Below are 15,687 nucleotides of genomic sequence, written 5' to 3'. Positions count from 1 at the left end.
ACAAAAATTGATATATAACCATCTTTACACTGAATTTGGCATGCCCCCTTCAAGTTGTACTTTACAGGGAAACAAATACAAGAACAAGTGCATATTAGTCCACAAGTTTGCTTAAGGCTGTGGAAATAGTGTAAACTATGCATTTTTTAATACCAGAATTCTTACCTGTGACTTGTCTAACGAACAGGTATTGGATCTTAAATAAGGTGCACAAAAACAGCATGTCACAGTAAAAATTAAATAGGATTAACTAGACAAGTCTATTTTTATTTTTTAGTAGAAGAAATTTCAAATTCAAGGATAACTGATTTAGCAGCTAAGCAAAGTAGTGTCTGTTCTTACTGAATGCAAACTCAGATGTAAGTCTTAAAACCATGAGGATAAAGTACTCGAGTTACATGATTTGTTCAGATCCAAAAAAGGTCAGGGAAGTTTTGTCAAGAACGGACATACAACATAGATGAGGAGCAGTAAGAAGCTTATCACTTGATTTTAAGATTCCTGATCTGTCATTTTGCTCCAGATGAAATCAAATAGCCAAAGACCTTGTCCTCAACTGACTACATCTAGTTTTATGACCTTAGCAAGCAGGGTGAAGCTGTTGACAACACATGCAACAGCACTGAGAAACTCTGTAAGAGGATTCTTGATTTCCGAAGCAAATCTTATGAGGTGTCAACTTTGGTCTACAAAGTGCAAACCAGGAAGAGCCAGGAATTTCTTTCCTCCCCTTAACTACAAAACTAAAAGCTGCTTGCAGGGAAGCTTGCCTTCGAGTCTGAAAGGACTGCATTTTACAGAGAGCATTCTTTCAGAAAGGCTCAAATTCAACAGTGGAAGTTTTTGTAGTGGTAACAGTTACAGGAATGAGAGTTGATATTCATTTGCAAACAGCAAAAATTACTTCTGCCTGTTTAACCCCAAGGAGAAAAGTATGAAAAACCAGGATAGATGTGCACGCACACACACACACACACAATCACAGAATAATTTGGGCTGAAAGGAACATCTGAAGATCATCTAGTCCAACCCCCTCCTTGACACCATTCCAATAGATGAAGTTGCTCAGGGACTTGTGCAGCCATGTTTTGAATATCTCCAAAGACAGAGATTCTTTCTAGATGACCTGTTTCAGTATTAGGGCTGGAACCTTAAGAAAGCTTTAAGTTAGGAAAAAAGCTCAAAGGCAAAGGGAGCCTTCAAACTATGAGTAAAACTAGGAAGAACAAACAGGGATAAGAACAACATTCAGAACACTTAAAGTCTACTAGATTCATCATAAGCTTTTATTTCAAGAGGTTTCCCCATCGATGTAACACAAAAATCTACCTGTGAAATCAAGTTCCGGAAGCAAATGCTCAGAATTGTGATGAAAAAGTGAAAATTTGTAATTTGGATAAACAAGAGCTCACTGCAGGAACAGCCTTAGCAAACAGGCCTTGTATTATTGAAAGAGTTAACACACGATTTTGTACATTTACATTCAAACGCCAGAAAATGATCAAGCTGCTTTGCCTGAGCAAAAGACTACATCCTTATGTAGGAAAGCTTACTTGGCAAGATTGAATTAATCTGTCAACCAAATTCATATAAAATATAAGTAAACATTTTAATAGAAGTACTGCATCTGTGTCATTAGCTTGGAAGTGTAATTATCTATAAACTGGTTTCAGGTCCAGCTGACAGACCTGTTTTAAAAGAGTCTTCCCTCATGGTAGAGATTTCCAGAATAACCAATGAAAGCCATGAAGCAGCACTTACTGCAGTAATCTATACGCTTGGTCTAAAGAATTTAACACTTGACACGAATCGAAGATGTTCATTTTCTCCAGTCACCATTACCATGGTGCTGAAAACAGAACTTCTGAAAAAAGATATGAAGCCATGGCCTGACTGTTTTGATATTTTAACTTTTTTCCGTACACAACAGCTCAAGAAGTCTGAGCACTGGCATGTAAATGCTGCTGTAAAGGAAGAGCTCCTTGATAGGGCTGGCATGCTTTGGTGATGGATTTTTGGACTACAAGTTAAGGTTGTTATGGATACTTGCACAATAAAGTAAATAAGGGAGACAAGCTGACAGAAGAGTATATTAATGACACCGCAGCTATTTTCACCACTTACATATGCAGTAGAATTAAAGTTGTTGATTATTATATATTGACATTAAGATGCCAAGTGAAGAATTCCACATTAGAAAATACAAGTACTATGATCACCTGTGAAGCTTTAGTTCTGCTTCTTTGAGCTTATGTATGATCATCAATTCTCTTCTCCATCCTTTGTTTCCCATAAACTCCCTCCTCATGCAGTGCATTACATTGAACTGTTCTCTGAACACAACTATCTTTTCAATACATACATTTTACTAAACCTTATTCAGAACACCACACTGACTCTAAAGCCAGTCTTTTCCACACTGCTCATTTTATAGCACCTCTTCTGGTTAAGCTCCATGGTGCTTACCGTACTTTAAATATATTTTCCCACTGTCCCATATGGATAAGTGGTAGCACTGTATTTTTAGAAGGCTGAAGAGCTATGCATGGTGAAAACATAAGGCATCAGAAGCATCTTCTAGGTTTGGTACCTGAAAAAGATGTCTAAAGTTAGTTTTTCAAGTGTTTTCGATTTTTGTAGTGCTCTGTATTTCTGAAACACAACTGCATTAGCTGGGAGTAAGATTTGTAGAAGGGAGCACTCAGGCCTAGAGGTCGTACGTGCAACACTGAAGACAAAACTCCAGACACCTGAAAGTTTCCAGTCACTCACTCTGCAGCACAAAGCGGGACAGAGAGAGAGAATCTAGTTCTCCAGGATGGATCACCTGACTCACAGGACCACCACCTAATTTTTCTTCCCAAAGTTCCCATTCCCTCACCTAGTGCTTCTACAAGTATAAGGTAATTTAAAATCTTACTGGGCCATTCAGAAATTCTGTTTTCTTTTCAGATACTTAAGACAATTGCAGCCTTTTCTTGGCATGATCACAGTTGTTATCTATGTGGATGAACTGCTGATGCCAGTGCACTCACAGCAACATTCAGAAGATTAGACATTTCATTTGGCATTTGAATTACTCCAGTCAGCATCCCTCCCACAAACAACTTCATCTGATTATATTAGTTTATTGGCTCAGTTGCACATTACAGAATGAAAACCTCTTCTGGAGGAAGATCAATCCCTTGGCAAGCCTTTGGAATAGAACAGTGCTCACATGTGGTATTGTAGCTTGACCAACAGCCACTGACATATTCATCAGGAATCCCAGGACATCAAGGGCTCATATTAGAGGCAAAATAAGTTGGATACCTAATTCCCACAGCCTCCTTTAAAGTGTTATTCTTTTGAACATAAAGTTTGGGAAAACCCCTTAGCAAAGCAGGTAATCTTTCTCTCTTTTAAAGTTTTCTTGCAAAGTAAGATAAGACTGTTCTCAAGCTGACAAAATTGTGTGCAAGGGGAGAAAGAGGGCAGCACACTAACATTTAAAAGATATTTAATTTTTACACATGCTCAAGTTAGATTAAGTGCTAAAATCAAACAAGCTTCAGTGGGCTCTTCCATCAAAACTTGTATATGAGTCAGGAGAAGCCGTCCTTTACCAAGACGTTTTCCCCTCCATACGCTTTCACGATTGCAAGTCCCCCAGTCTGGGATCCCAGGCCTGCCCTGAAGTGCTTCAGCGCTGGGCTGAACATCACCTTCCTAAACAGCCATTCAGCCAGGTTCCACATACAGCCCCCAGAGTAAGGAAGGCCTTAATGCCCTGGCTTTGGGCATTAAAAAGTTATTTCTGCAACACTTATAAATGCAGACTGTTTTCTCTAAATCAAAACTCTTCAATTAGTTTTCAAGCCAGTAAGCGTAAGACGCTGCACGTCACCTCAGTGTGGCATCACTGCTACACTTAAACTACTTCTAGTTGTCTGCCGTACCTTTAACTCATTTATCTTATCAAAAGGATATCAGAAGTCTTATGCAAGTTCACCTCTAACATACTTGTTATCCTCTTAAAAGCCACTGAATGAAGTGTGAGTTAATGAATAACACAGCAGGAATTATTTCATTATCCCCATGGTGAAAGAGAGCCATCTAATTCTTGGATATGATGTCAGACTTGAGAATCAGCCAGTGGGACTTACTCATGCTTCCACTGCTCAATCAGCTGCTATGCTGGTGGTGTGCCTAGCGAAAGGCTTACAGACCGCTCTGACGGCTCAAGCAAGGCTGCCAGAGCATTAAGACAGAGCTGCTCTGGTGGCAGCTTTAGAAAGCACTGAGGCAGCAAAGGAATGAGGAACTGAAGTCTACAGTTTTGCTTCCACTGGAGGGAGGGCAGGTGTGGGAGGTTTTTAGCAGCATGTCAGTGCAAGCTTAATGTATAGGTCTCACACAGTTATGGAGATCAATGTAGTAATAGCAAGTCAGCTTTTCACAACTTCCTCCTCTTACCTCCACCTTCAAAGAGCCTCAGCCCTCCCCACTCCAAATTACAACTTGGCTCTTGCAATCCATAAGACAACCTGTCTATTGCACTCTGTAAGAAACTCAAACTTTTAAAGAGAAACTGAAGTGACCTATAGATCCTTTATCAGCAGGAGACAATTTTGTCAAACATTCAAAGCTGGCTCTCTTCCACTTACAGTTTAGGTTGACTAATGCTTTTCATTATAGAGCCCGATTCCATTTGACTTCAAGTAGGTGTTCATTCCCCTGTGAAAAACAAGGGCATCTCCTGCTACAGGTAGCAAGGAGGGCAACTGCAAGAAAGACTTCCTCAATCTACCAGATGTCTTTCAGGTCCAAAACATTTGCCTGTAATACAGAAACAAGTTTGGGATGGCCTGAAGGGTTTGTATGTTCAAAAGACTGTTCAGCTTTTCCAGGGAGACTGGACAATTTAAGACAGTGTTTGAAGAGGTAATATTTTGTTAACTTCATGACTATGGAAGTCCATCCTCACTGGTATCAGGATAGCTGTGCTAAACACTGTCCTTCAAATACCTTGACTCTTTGGATAGAAGTTCCCTCCTGCCCAAAACACCCCTCTGTTTTCTTTAATTTAAACAAGCAGTCAACAGCAAGCTTAGAGACAGAAAATTAAGGAAAGAACAGACATTTGAACAGTTCATACAAATCCATTACAGAAGCTTGCAAGCGTTATATACCAGGTATTCCCCTCTAACAACTTGACTGTTCAGGAATAAAGTGGTACAGAAGTCAGCTGAAGAATATAAATAGAAGAAAAGTTGGAAAGCCTGCAAGACCAAAGCTAGAAGATGGACTTCTCAAGAAGAGGGAAATGTGAGAAGTATCTTGCTACCTTGTCATATCCAATGCAAGAGCCCAAAGCAAACTCCACAAGTAGTTTTCTCTACACGGACTGCAGAGACTAAGATGCATTCCCTTCTGAAGGAATCAGATTTTCCCATGACCTGTGACTTACAGTCCCTCTGAACAGCCATGCATTACTGAGTTTGTATAATGCTTCAAAAGCAAAAGATAATTGTACCATATTCTAAGTCATACTGAAAGAAACATTATCTTCAAGGCTGGCATGTGCTGTTCTGTCAATCTCACATGAGTGTGCATGTAAGATGTATTCATTTTCAGGAATCAAGTTCTTGCATCACAATTACTGTCAAGAATGTAAAGCTGAAGTAAATTTAGAACGGTTCTGTTAATCCATTAGTTAGCTTCCGTAATGCTGTTAAAGTGAACGCTTACAGAAATAGTGATTTTATAAAGTCTACAGTAGCTTTAAGTTCTTCAGTAACATTGCAAAAAAACCCCATGCCTTTAAGAAACAATATGAATTCCACAGCAGTATCTGTAAAACCGATAAAAAAATTAAACAAATTAAGATACAATATCAAAAATTGGCTTTGGGGCAAGTTTCTATTATACAAGAAGTTTCCAAACAGGTATGGAGCAGCATCAGCACCCAGATCCACCAAAGAGCATCTAAGTGCCAAGAGCACCTGTGTGCAGGTACAGTCTGAGCCACAGAGTAAGCATCTCCACGTAGGCAGCCACTGTCAAGCAGCAAATAACTGTCTTGAGATGCTTAGCTGTACAGGTATGACTGCCAGATATCAGCCGATCAGCAGAGCACACAGCTGTGCTTCAGCCACCAGAGCTGGAAATGAGTTCCTATAAAGGTAAACACAGAAACAGTGAGGTAAGAAATACAGGGTTTTGAGGCAGAGTGTGATTTAACTGGGTAATGGGATAGAACTGATGTCCTAACTTGAGAGCCTGGAAGCTTAACAGTTCTAACTCTGTGATACAGCGTTAAGTTTAATCACATGCTTATATAGGCATACCTCGGAGATATTGTGGGTTTGGTTCCAGACCACCGCAATAATGCAAATATCACAATAAAGTGAGGCACACAAATTTTTTGGTTTCCCAGTGCATATAAAAGTTATGTTTACACTATACTGTAATCTATTAAGTGTGCAATAGCATTATGTCTAAAAAAACAATGTACATACCTTAATTAAAAAATACTTTATTGCTAAAAAATGCTAACCATCACCTGAGCCTTCAGTGAGTCGTAATCTTTTTGCTGATGGAGGGTCTTGCCTTGATGTTGATGGCTGCTGACTGATCAGGGTGGTGATTGCTGAAGGCTGGGGTGGCTGTGGCAATTTCTTAAAAGAAGACAGCAATGAAGTTTGCTGCATCGATTGACTCTTTCTTTCACAAAGGATTTCTCTGTAACATGCTATGCTGTTTGATAGCATTTTACCCACAATAGAACTTCTTTCCAAATTGGAGTCAATCCTCTCAAACCCTGCTACTGCTTTATCAACTAAGTTTATGTAATATTCTCAATCCTTTGTTGTCATTTCAACAATGTTCACAGCATCTTCACCAGGAGTAGATTCCATCTCAAGAAACCACTTTCTTTGCTCATCCATAAGAAGCACTCCTCATCCATTCAAGTTTTATCATGAGATTGCAGCAATTCAGTCACATCTTCAGGCTCCACTTCTAATTCTAGTTCTCTTGCTGTCAGCCTGTCCTTTGGAAGACTTCTCCTCTCTAGCTATGAAAGTCCTAGATGGCATCTTCTTCCAATATAAGGCTGTTTCCTCTACACTGAAAATCTGTTGTTTAGTGTAGCCACCTTCATCAATTCTCTTAGCTAGATCTTCTGGATAACCTGATGCAGCTTCTACATCAGCACTTGCTGCTTCACCTTGCGTTTTTACATTATGGAGACGGCTTCTTTCCTTAAGCCTCACGAACCAACCTCTCCTAGCTTCAAACTTTTCTGCTGTAGCTTCCTCACCTCTCTCAGCCTTCTTAGAATTGAAGAGAGTTAGGGCCTTGCTCTGGACTAGACTTTGGCTTAAGGGAATGTTGTGGCTGGTTTAATCTTCTATCCAGACCATTCAAACCTTCTCCATACCAGCAAGAAGGCTGTTTCACTTTCTTATCATTTGTGTGTTCACTGGAGTAGCACTTCAAATTTCCTTCAAGAACTTTTCCTTTGCATTCACAACTTGGCTGTTTGGCGCAAGAGGCCTAGCTTTCGGTCTGTCTCGGTTTTCGACATGCCTTCCTCACTAAGTTTAATCATTTCTAGCTTTTGATTTAAAGGGAGAGACGTGAGACTCTTCCTTTCATTTGAACACTTAGAGGCCATTGTAGGGTTATTAATTGGCCTAATTTCAACACTGTTGTGTCTCAGGGAATAGGGAGGCCCGAGGAGAGGGAGAGAGACGGGGGAACAGCTGGTCAGCAGAGCAGTCACAACACACACAACTTTTATTGATGAAGTTTGCCATCTTATATGGGCACGGTTCGTGGCGCCCCAAAGCAATTACAATAGTAACAAAGATCACTGATCACAGATCACTGTAACAGATCTAATAATAATGAAAAAGTTTGAAATATTGTGAGAATTACCAAAATGTGACACAGAGACAGCACATGCTGTTGGAAAAATGGCACCAATAGACTTGCTCAACTCAGGGTTGCCACAAACCTTCAGTTCGTGGTTAAAAAAAAAAAAAAGGCAATATCTGCAAAGCGCAATAAAACGAGGTACGCCTGTATGCTCCACTCTGAGCTATCCTTACACAGGACATCTCAAACCAAGTGGTCAAAGCTTTTTAGAGCTTTTCAGTTGGGTCCTAAGAGGTCACATCTACACTACTTCTACAGCAGTGTCATTTGACCAAGTTGTCTTGCCAAGAAAACTGTGAAAACCATCTGCAGCCAAAAAAGATTAATCCTTACTAGAGGTGTCTTTAGTGCCATGTCCACACTAGCTGTTAACAGGAGCTGCCCCACCCGAGACTATCAAGATTCATCTCACCTAAAGCTAGATGTTTATATCTGACCTAGTCTCCTTTTAAAAGGCCTACTCCATCAGGCAGTAAGCAGTTCTTACCTGTATTGGACACCTGCTTCAGGAGAAAGACATGCTGGATTCCACTGACTGTCTCCCATTTGATGGGAGGACAGTGATATCTTAGAGTATCCTTTACAGTTTAAGCTCAAATACACCTAGACAGAATCATTAGAAGGATGCAACTATGTCATCCAGATTCTGCCTGTGGAAGCATCAGTAATTAAAAAACTTAAGTGGACACTGCACACTATACTTTGGTGTTCAAACTGAAGAACAAGAAGCTCAGACTTGCCTGTGTTAACATAAGAGAGCTGCTATTCTAAACAGTTCTAAGGTCACTACTATTCTTTTCACACAACAACTTCTTTTTGCTAGCACAACATGTCAGTCTAAATGAGAGTCCAATATAAAGTAGTTTCTCCTATCAACACCCTTATTTTCTCCAAGCTTAAAGATTAAATCAGGCATTTCACTACAGGAATTTCCACTATCAGGAGGTTGCAATAATGTTTCTTTGGTTGGTTTGTTCTCACAATATGATAACTCAATCACCAGTTTAATGATTTGAGTCAGCAATCATTATTGCTTAGCAAAGGTAAATGCAAACAGAGACCTGGAAAGGATGAAGTAAACAGTACAAAACTAAGCTTAACTGCTTAAAGATAGCCTGATTACTTCACAGTTGCTGCAAGGGTTAGAAATATTCTCGCACAACTCTAATATATATCAGAAATTTAAAGCCCTGATGTTCAGCACTTCACTTTCCACTACATCCAGGCAATTTGGGGTTAGTAATGAAAAGGAAAGTAGAATAATAAGATATGAAAAGTGAGAACTAAAATCTGGATGCAGTATTTCCCGGATATGTTCAAAGTTGCATATTCTCTCAGCAACAAAGTATAAATAAAGCATGAATGGTTCTCTGAAGAGTCCACTAAAAGCCCACAGATACTGTTCTTATAGGGTTCTTCTATGCTCATCAGAAAGTACCTTCACTCATACTATTGTTGTCTCATATGATTCTGAGGGGAATGAGATACAGCATCAGGGATTTGAGGCAAGACAGTAATGAGATTTTCAGTTCTGGCATAACCTTACACAAGGGCTATCACAGTTGCAAGAAAAATTTTTCTTTTGTTGATGAGATTGAACTCTGAACTGTTCAAATAGATATCTCATTTTAAAGTGTCAGTGTGAGATGTTCAACCTATAGATGGAAGCCTTGGAACTTACTACATACAGTGGAAGTGACCCACTTATGGCTTTCTTCTACTAAACAGTGAGATTCCCTCAGCAAGAGTGGCACGCTAAGAAAATAAGCAACTCAAGAGACAATTAGAAAGAGTAATTCAAAAGCGTCAGTCTTTGCAAGAATACCGAGGACAAAGTGCTTTTTGTTTCTACCCTGGAGATCTTGACAAATCAAAAATAGATTAAATGTGCTAGCAGACTGGCTTCTACCTCGCAGGCTGACACATGATCTCATAGACGAGATCTGCCAATACTCTGAAGCAACTTACACCAGTGCAAATACAGAAATACATACATTCTACTTTCATTTTAAGAAGTTTGAGGCAAACCAGCATTAGAGTAAACTGAAGGGTAATCATTTTGCTTACAGTTAAAATGCAATAAAACATCAAAAATAAAAGATAAGGTCCTAACTCCATAGATAATAAGCAACATGGATAAGCAAGCGCTTAATCTTGTTATAGCCAGTAGGAGTATCTGCATGAGTAAGGTCACCAACGAAGGCGTTATTGCCTCCAGGAATAGGCTCTGAATTAGAGATTTGTTGTTGTACATTTCTCATTTAACCTTGCTGCAAAGTTCACCAGTATTATTTGCAGCTCAGTAACCAAAACCAAGTTACTGAGTAACTTTTCAGTATGAAGTTTCAGTGCACTAGTTCTAAAAATTAAATTATATACACAGACATCTTAACATCTATAAATCTGTTAACCCCCTATTCTATAACCCACAAGGATTAAACATATTTTATCTGTGGAAAACATATGAACATTCATCAACTAAGGTATCAAACCTTACCACAAATACCAAACAAAACCCAGCGATTCAACTGTTTCAGTTCACAATGGATAAAACAGTTCTGTGAAAGGAATTCATCTGCTCCCACTTCCTGCATAAATCTCTAGCACAACTCAAGTTGAAATTGGTAGTAATGGCTACCTTTACAATGGTTAGATCTTTCTACACCAAAAGTTCAGCCTAATATTCCAGTGCCATGAGGCAGACAGCATTCTTAGATCAAAAGAGCTGCATGATCTGCAAAGCAGACCTATTACTTAGTACCTGTTCTAGACTAGGGCACACCAGCAGTACTCTACCTAGTAAAGGCTGTTTTAAGCCAGCAAGATTTGCTTCTGGATAGAAGCAGTTTTGGCTACAGAAGCAAGATGAACAACTGCAAAAGCACTTGATAGCTGCTTTACTTGCAGCAATCTTAACGTAGAAGTAGCATACTAAAAAAATAATCTCCCTTAAGAATATTTCATAGATTGGTTATGCTGAACGTGGCATCTTAAGACTGCAAGTTAAACTCAAAAGATGCAGGATGCTGAACAACACAGACAAAGCAACCTCAGATTAAGAAGCAGATATCTACCTCAAATCTGTCTGCAAGGAAGGCTGTGTCGCTTTTGTGACAAGGAGTTAAATCCTGGAAGGAAGAGAAAGAACCATGCTTGAACTGAGATAAATTTGAAAAATCTTGACTTCCATCCCACCAGCTCAGTATTAGCAATGTTTCCTTGAAAGCTTTACACCAAAGAGCCCCAAAATATCAAGGAAGGCTATAATTCAAGCCTACTGCTTTACACACAGAAAAGCTGTTATTTATCCCTTCAAAATGCAGCCAGGTTTGAAGGCGGGGCAAACCTAACTAGGCTAACTAGAAGACTTATCTCCTACCTCAGAATTGTAACCTTTGGACCCTTTTATTCAACCTACCTTCCTTCATCATCAAGCACTTCATTTTTAAGATCCTTTTACCAGGTTTATGCTGTAGTGTCCACCCAGTCTATTTTGCTTAGATGAGACGCTAGTAAGCACTTTTCCCCATTCTTCCCAAAAAGAAAGCTTGTTTCTGATTTCAGTTTTGCAGCCTCAAATACATCACCTTCAAGATGATAGTGCTGAAGTCAGATGCTCTTCATCTCAGACAGAAATTTTTGGAAGAATCTCCAGGATTTCACAGCCATGAAGTCACCTGCAGATCAACTCCTAAATCCTAATTGAGAAGTTCAACACTGTATCGTACCCAAGGTAAGAAATAATACTAAACTAAAGAATGAAAAAGATACAACAGGATAAACAGTTTTTGATTTGCTACAGATCGTGTTTGCCTCCTTCTGTTAAAAAAAGAATAACTACCTACCTAGGAAGTTTGGAGTGACACACACCTTGGTATTTATAACCGAGATCTAGAGATGTAGGACATAGGTGAATAGGTAGGAGCTAGCTCTTTAGACAAATGCAAGTTTTAACAGGATACATTCCTATTCTATACTGACAAAGTTTAAAGGTTACAAAAAGCTCTAAGCTGGAGAAACAGATCAGCACCAGGCAAAAAAGCTTTTTATAACATGGCAAAGATGCTCTGAATTCCATTTAGAGGCTGAGCTGTCACTCAGCACGATCTACAGATTTGTCAGCTTCACAGAAAAATATCAGCAAGTTAAACAACCCATGCTGTTTAACCAGAACTCTTAGGAGTTTAAGATGTTATTAAAGTCCAGTACCTAAGTTATCAGCACAATTTTTCAATGGTTTCAGGTAAAGTGTGCTTTTAGAAGTCAGCTAACAAGCAGGAGATTCTTTGGACAAGTTTTAACCTATCCTTTCTTTCAGCATGCACAAGCTTTGTCAAACCAAGTCCTTCAATACTTAACATAAAGTCACCTATGGGAGAATGCAACTGCATAATGTGATTCAGTTTCTGCTGAAATATGGTGCTGATTGTGTTTTGTTTTGCAAACATTTTGCATTGATTTCCATTTTAACGAATATCTCCATTCTGCTGAACAAGCCATCTTTGAACTGGCCCTAATATATTCTTAATCTTTTGCACTTTAGTTAGCTGCACATAGTTAAGCAGGTCTTCAGAACACTAACCACACACAGAGATCCTTTTCTTTTTCTTAAAGTTTTCCAGATTCAAATAGGAGGCCCAAAGTTCTAGAAAATAAGAACTAGAACACTGGTTCAGGAGTTTACTGTCCGTCAATTCATACAAGTTCCTAAGCTGACCTTCTGCAAGACGTAAAAAGACCCATCTGGTTACATCCTCAACTGCACCACAAAGGTGTTTCACAGCAACATCTTCACACTCCCCAAAATCTTTCCAGTAGTAAAAGCACTGCGACTCGCCTCCCTAGCTGAACAGACTTGAGTATTCTCTGCACCTGCAGAAGCAGCCACTGCTCTCCAAAACCAGTTTGGAAATTCAAATTAGTTCTAGGAATTCTTTAATTGTCTTGGCAAGAGTCAGTACAAGAATTGTGGACTTTAAGCACATAAATCAATTTTAGAGTTTTTTTTTTTTTTAAGCATTAGACCTTTCTTTAAGCTGTAAACTTAAAATTTAATTAGATTCTCCCCAACCTGCCTGCTTACCTCTAACCAGCACTGCTGTTACAGCAAGCCTCCCCCAAAAAACTATGTCCCTTCTTGCCCTTTTCATGATGCCAGCCACATTTGGTAAGACTGACTTTTTTTGACAAGGTGTGTTTTAACTACCTTATCACTTTTTACCTTTGAGCAGTAAAGTCAATTTAGCTCAATAATAAGCACGTTATTGAATCTAAGGCACATTTTTAGAAACTGTTTTGGTTTTTTGGTTTTTTGTTTTTTACCAATACACTGCTTGGTGTACTGGGATTGACACGGTACCAAATGTTTATGATGAGACTGAAAACTGAGGTTTGTTGGAGGAACCAGAAAAGACTAGAATAGCTTTTGTGAGTGTGCAGAGATTGAAAGGAGTCAAGGTAAAGTAAGCCATATTGAAATTTTGGGGCCCTGATATGTTCAAGTACATGAGGCTCAGCCCTACTAGGTCTCTAACCTGAATGGCAGTCAATTCGGGTCTACTAACAGAAGCATGAGGCAGTGAAGGAAACGCATTCAGCAAGGGCTGACCAGATAATCACTACATCCATTTGAATGGTTCTTAGAAGATACTATAACAGTGAGGTATGCTTATAGGAACCCTCATCAAAAAGGGATTTAATATTTCATGTATTAATGCTTTAACCAGTTGCTCTCTGAACAGATCTCTCAAAGTATCTCAAGGAAAGGGAGTATTGTCTAGGAAGTGCTTTAAAGACACCAGTTGTGATTGCTGCATGTAAACATCACTGGATACATGGTCCGGCAGCAGGCAGTTGTACAGACTGTAGGGAGAGACAATTTAGAAAGCTGGACAGTAACTTAAAATACTAACATTTAAAAAAAAAAGCTACAGGATACAACAGCATGCAACTCTAGTGAGCTGTGAAACTGTTTCCTCCTCAGCCAGAATGAATGGAGTCTTCTTATGCAAGAGGAAAAGTTGTCATACCTTAGCGCTGAATGAGAACACGGCAGTCGAAGGAGCGATGCAATACCACCATTAATTTTAATAGGAGTGCTGCCTGGGCGTGACCCTCAGATAGGACAGAAGCACCCAAGCTTGTATCTTAGACAAACAGTTTATTAAAAACTAGTCTTAGAGCAAGAAATAGCTCTTAGTGTCCCTGTTATACCAATATTAAGTTTGTCAAATCAAGCAAACCCCTTTTCTCAAGGGCCCCAACTCCACAGGCTGAGCACTCTGCATGAACACACCCACCAGTTCAAGTAACAGCCAGTGCAGTAACAAGTAATGAACTTAACCAACCTCTGCAGGTAAGAATCATATCAAGCAGATTTCAAGATAAGCTTCCTACTCCAAGTTGAATTATTACCAACAGCAGATTTGGTGTTGCTCTTTTCTTTCACGTATGGTTAAAGAACTCCCATCCTTAGTCCCTTCTACTGTTAGGTCACCATTAGCCTCTTAAGAGTTTGTAAGAAGTGCCTATGTGAAAAAATAAAAATAAAAATATTGCAGAGGACTTAGAATGGCCTACTAGTTGAAAGCTAGGTAGCTTTTAACCCAATGTACCAATCGATGCTTTAGAGAAGCAAAAGATAATTTGTCTGGAGTAATGAGCTAACTACAGCATCACTACAACCAGAGCTCCTCAATTATTTCTGCATTTCTTTCCATGCGAGTGAAACAGCTTGGGGAGAAGCAGGTTTCAGCTGCGGATGGAATCAATTACTGAAACTACTCTAAGCAAAGCGGTAGCATTCTGGTGCTTAATGTACCAAATTCTGCAAAGCAGCACCAATATTCAAGATCAGTATCTTCCAAATCACTGGAGCTTATCAGCCTCAGCTCATGACTGTATTGCAGCATTTCAGGGTATCCACTATACAATATTCTATAAACTGAATGTTTTAGAAGACCCCAATGATATTTTTATCTTGTGTAGTCCTCTCAGTTGAGATCAGTGTTTAGCAGTTACCCTCATCAAGTGTCAGCATTCATGCTATCGTTTAAAACGAAAATTCCAGTTTTAGACTCGTGGAAAATATTTTGGTTCTAGCTACTAAAACCTTCAGAACTAAAGTCAAGAAAAAGCAATGTGGCAGCATCTGGAAGTGTTGTCACTGTCATGCAGTTATACATGAAACTACTATTTTTTTTGAGCATATCTGCTTATGAATATTTAGAATTCTTTTACTTCAACAAAGGTTTGTGCATATTTATAGAGCTAGATATCCACTGATGCCCCATGCAGGCATAGAGTCTGAAAGAAGGACCTACAATTAGTCATACCACTGTAGTTTGCCTTCAAGGAGGTTCCCACACAAATACCCTAACACATGGTTCAAGCATTTGTAGATATACTGAAGGTAAGGGTATACCGCTGGTATATCAAAGACCTAGTCCTTTTTATCATCAGGCTTTACAGCAGAAATCTGATTTAATCATGGTCAGAAGTCTAACTGATCAGAGGCTTCCCCTTGGTTTTGCCAGAACATAAACCAGCAACAAAATATTGAAACCTTAGACATAGATCTGCCATACTGAAGACTCCCATGTTGCTTCTCCCCGCAATCTTAATTTACTCATCTGTTACGTACAGAGATGCTCTGCAGCAGTGAAGTACGCTAACCAAACACCTCCAAATCATGTGATACTCATGCTCGAGTCCAAAGGGATTAAAGAGATTCCAGTCCAAACAAAAAAAAAAAAAAAAAAAAAA

At 39.2% G+C, this 15,687-nt stretch overlaps 1 protein-coding gene across 12 annotated transcripts in view; it reads right to left on the bottom strand.

The window, feature by feature from the left end:
• Window positions 1-15,687, bottom strand: part of MTMR3 (myotubularin related protein 3) — a 90,429-nt gene that overhangs the window by 65,909 nt on the left and 8,833 nt on the right. For 2 of the 12 annotated variants that reach the window (XM_026076545.1, XM_026076549.1), the window contains 2 exons: window positions 5,985-6,156; window positions 2,467-2,590 (listed from right to left, as the gene is read on the bottom strand). The exons of 2 other annotated variants lie outside the window; for them this stretch is intronic. The gene's annotated coding sequence lies outside the window, so the exon portion shown is untranslated. Of the gene's footprint in view, window positions 1-2,466; window positions 2,591-5,984; window positions 6,157-10,997; window positions 11,772-14,270; window positions 14,451-15,687 lie in introns of those variants that run through there. 8 more of the 12 variants (XM_026076542.1, XM_026076546.1, XM_026076537.1 and 5 more) reach the window with 7 other exon arrangements.

The sequence above is a fragment of the Apteryx rowi genome, unplaced genomic scaffold (assembly GCF_003343035.1).
Source record: "Apteryx rowi isolate R43461 unplaced genomic scaffold, aptRow1 scaffold_434, whole genome shotgun sequence".
Classification (NCBI taxonomy): domain Eukaryota; kingdom Metazoa; phylum Chordata; class Aves; order Apterygiformes; family Apterygidae; genus Apteryx; species Apteryx rowi.
Note: the sequence above shows the minus strand (reverse complement) of the source record. Positions and strands in the feature narration are given on the sequence as shown.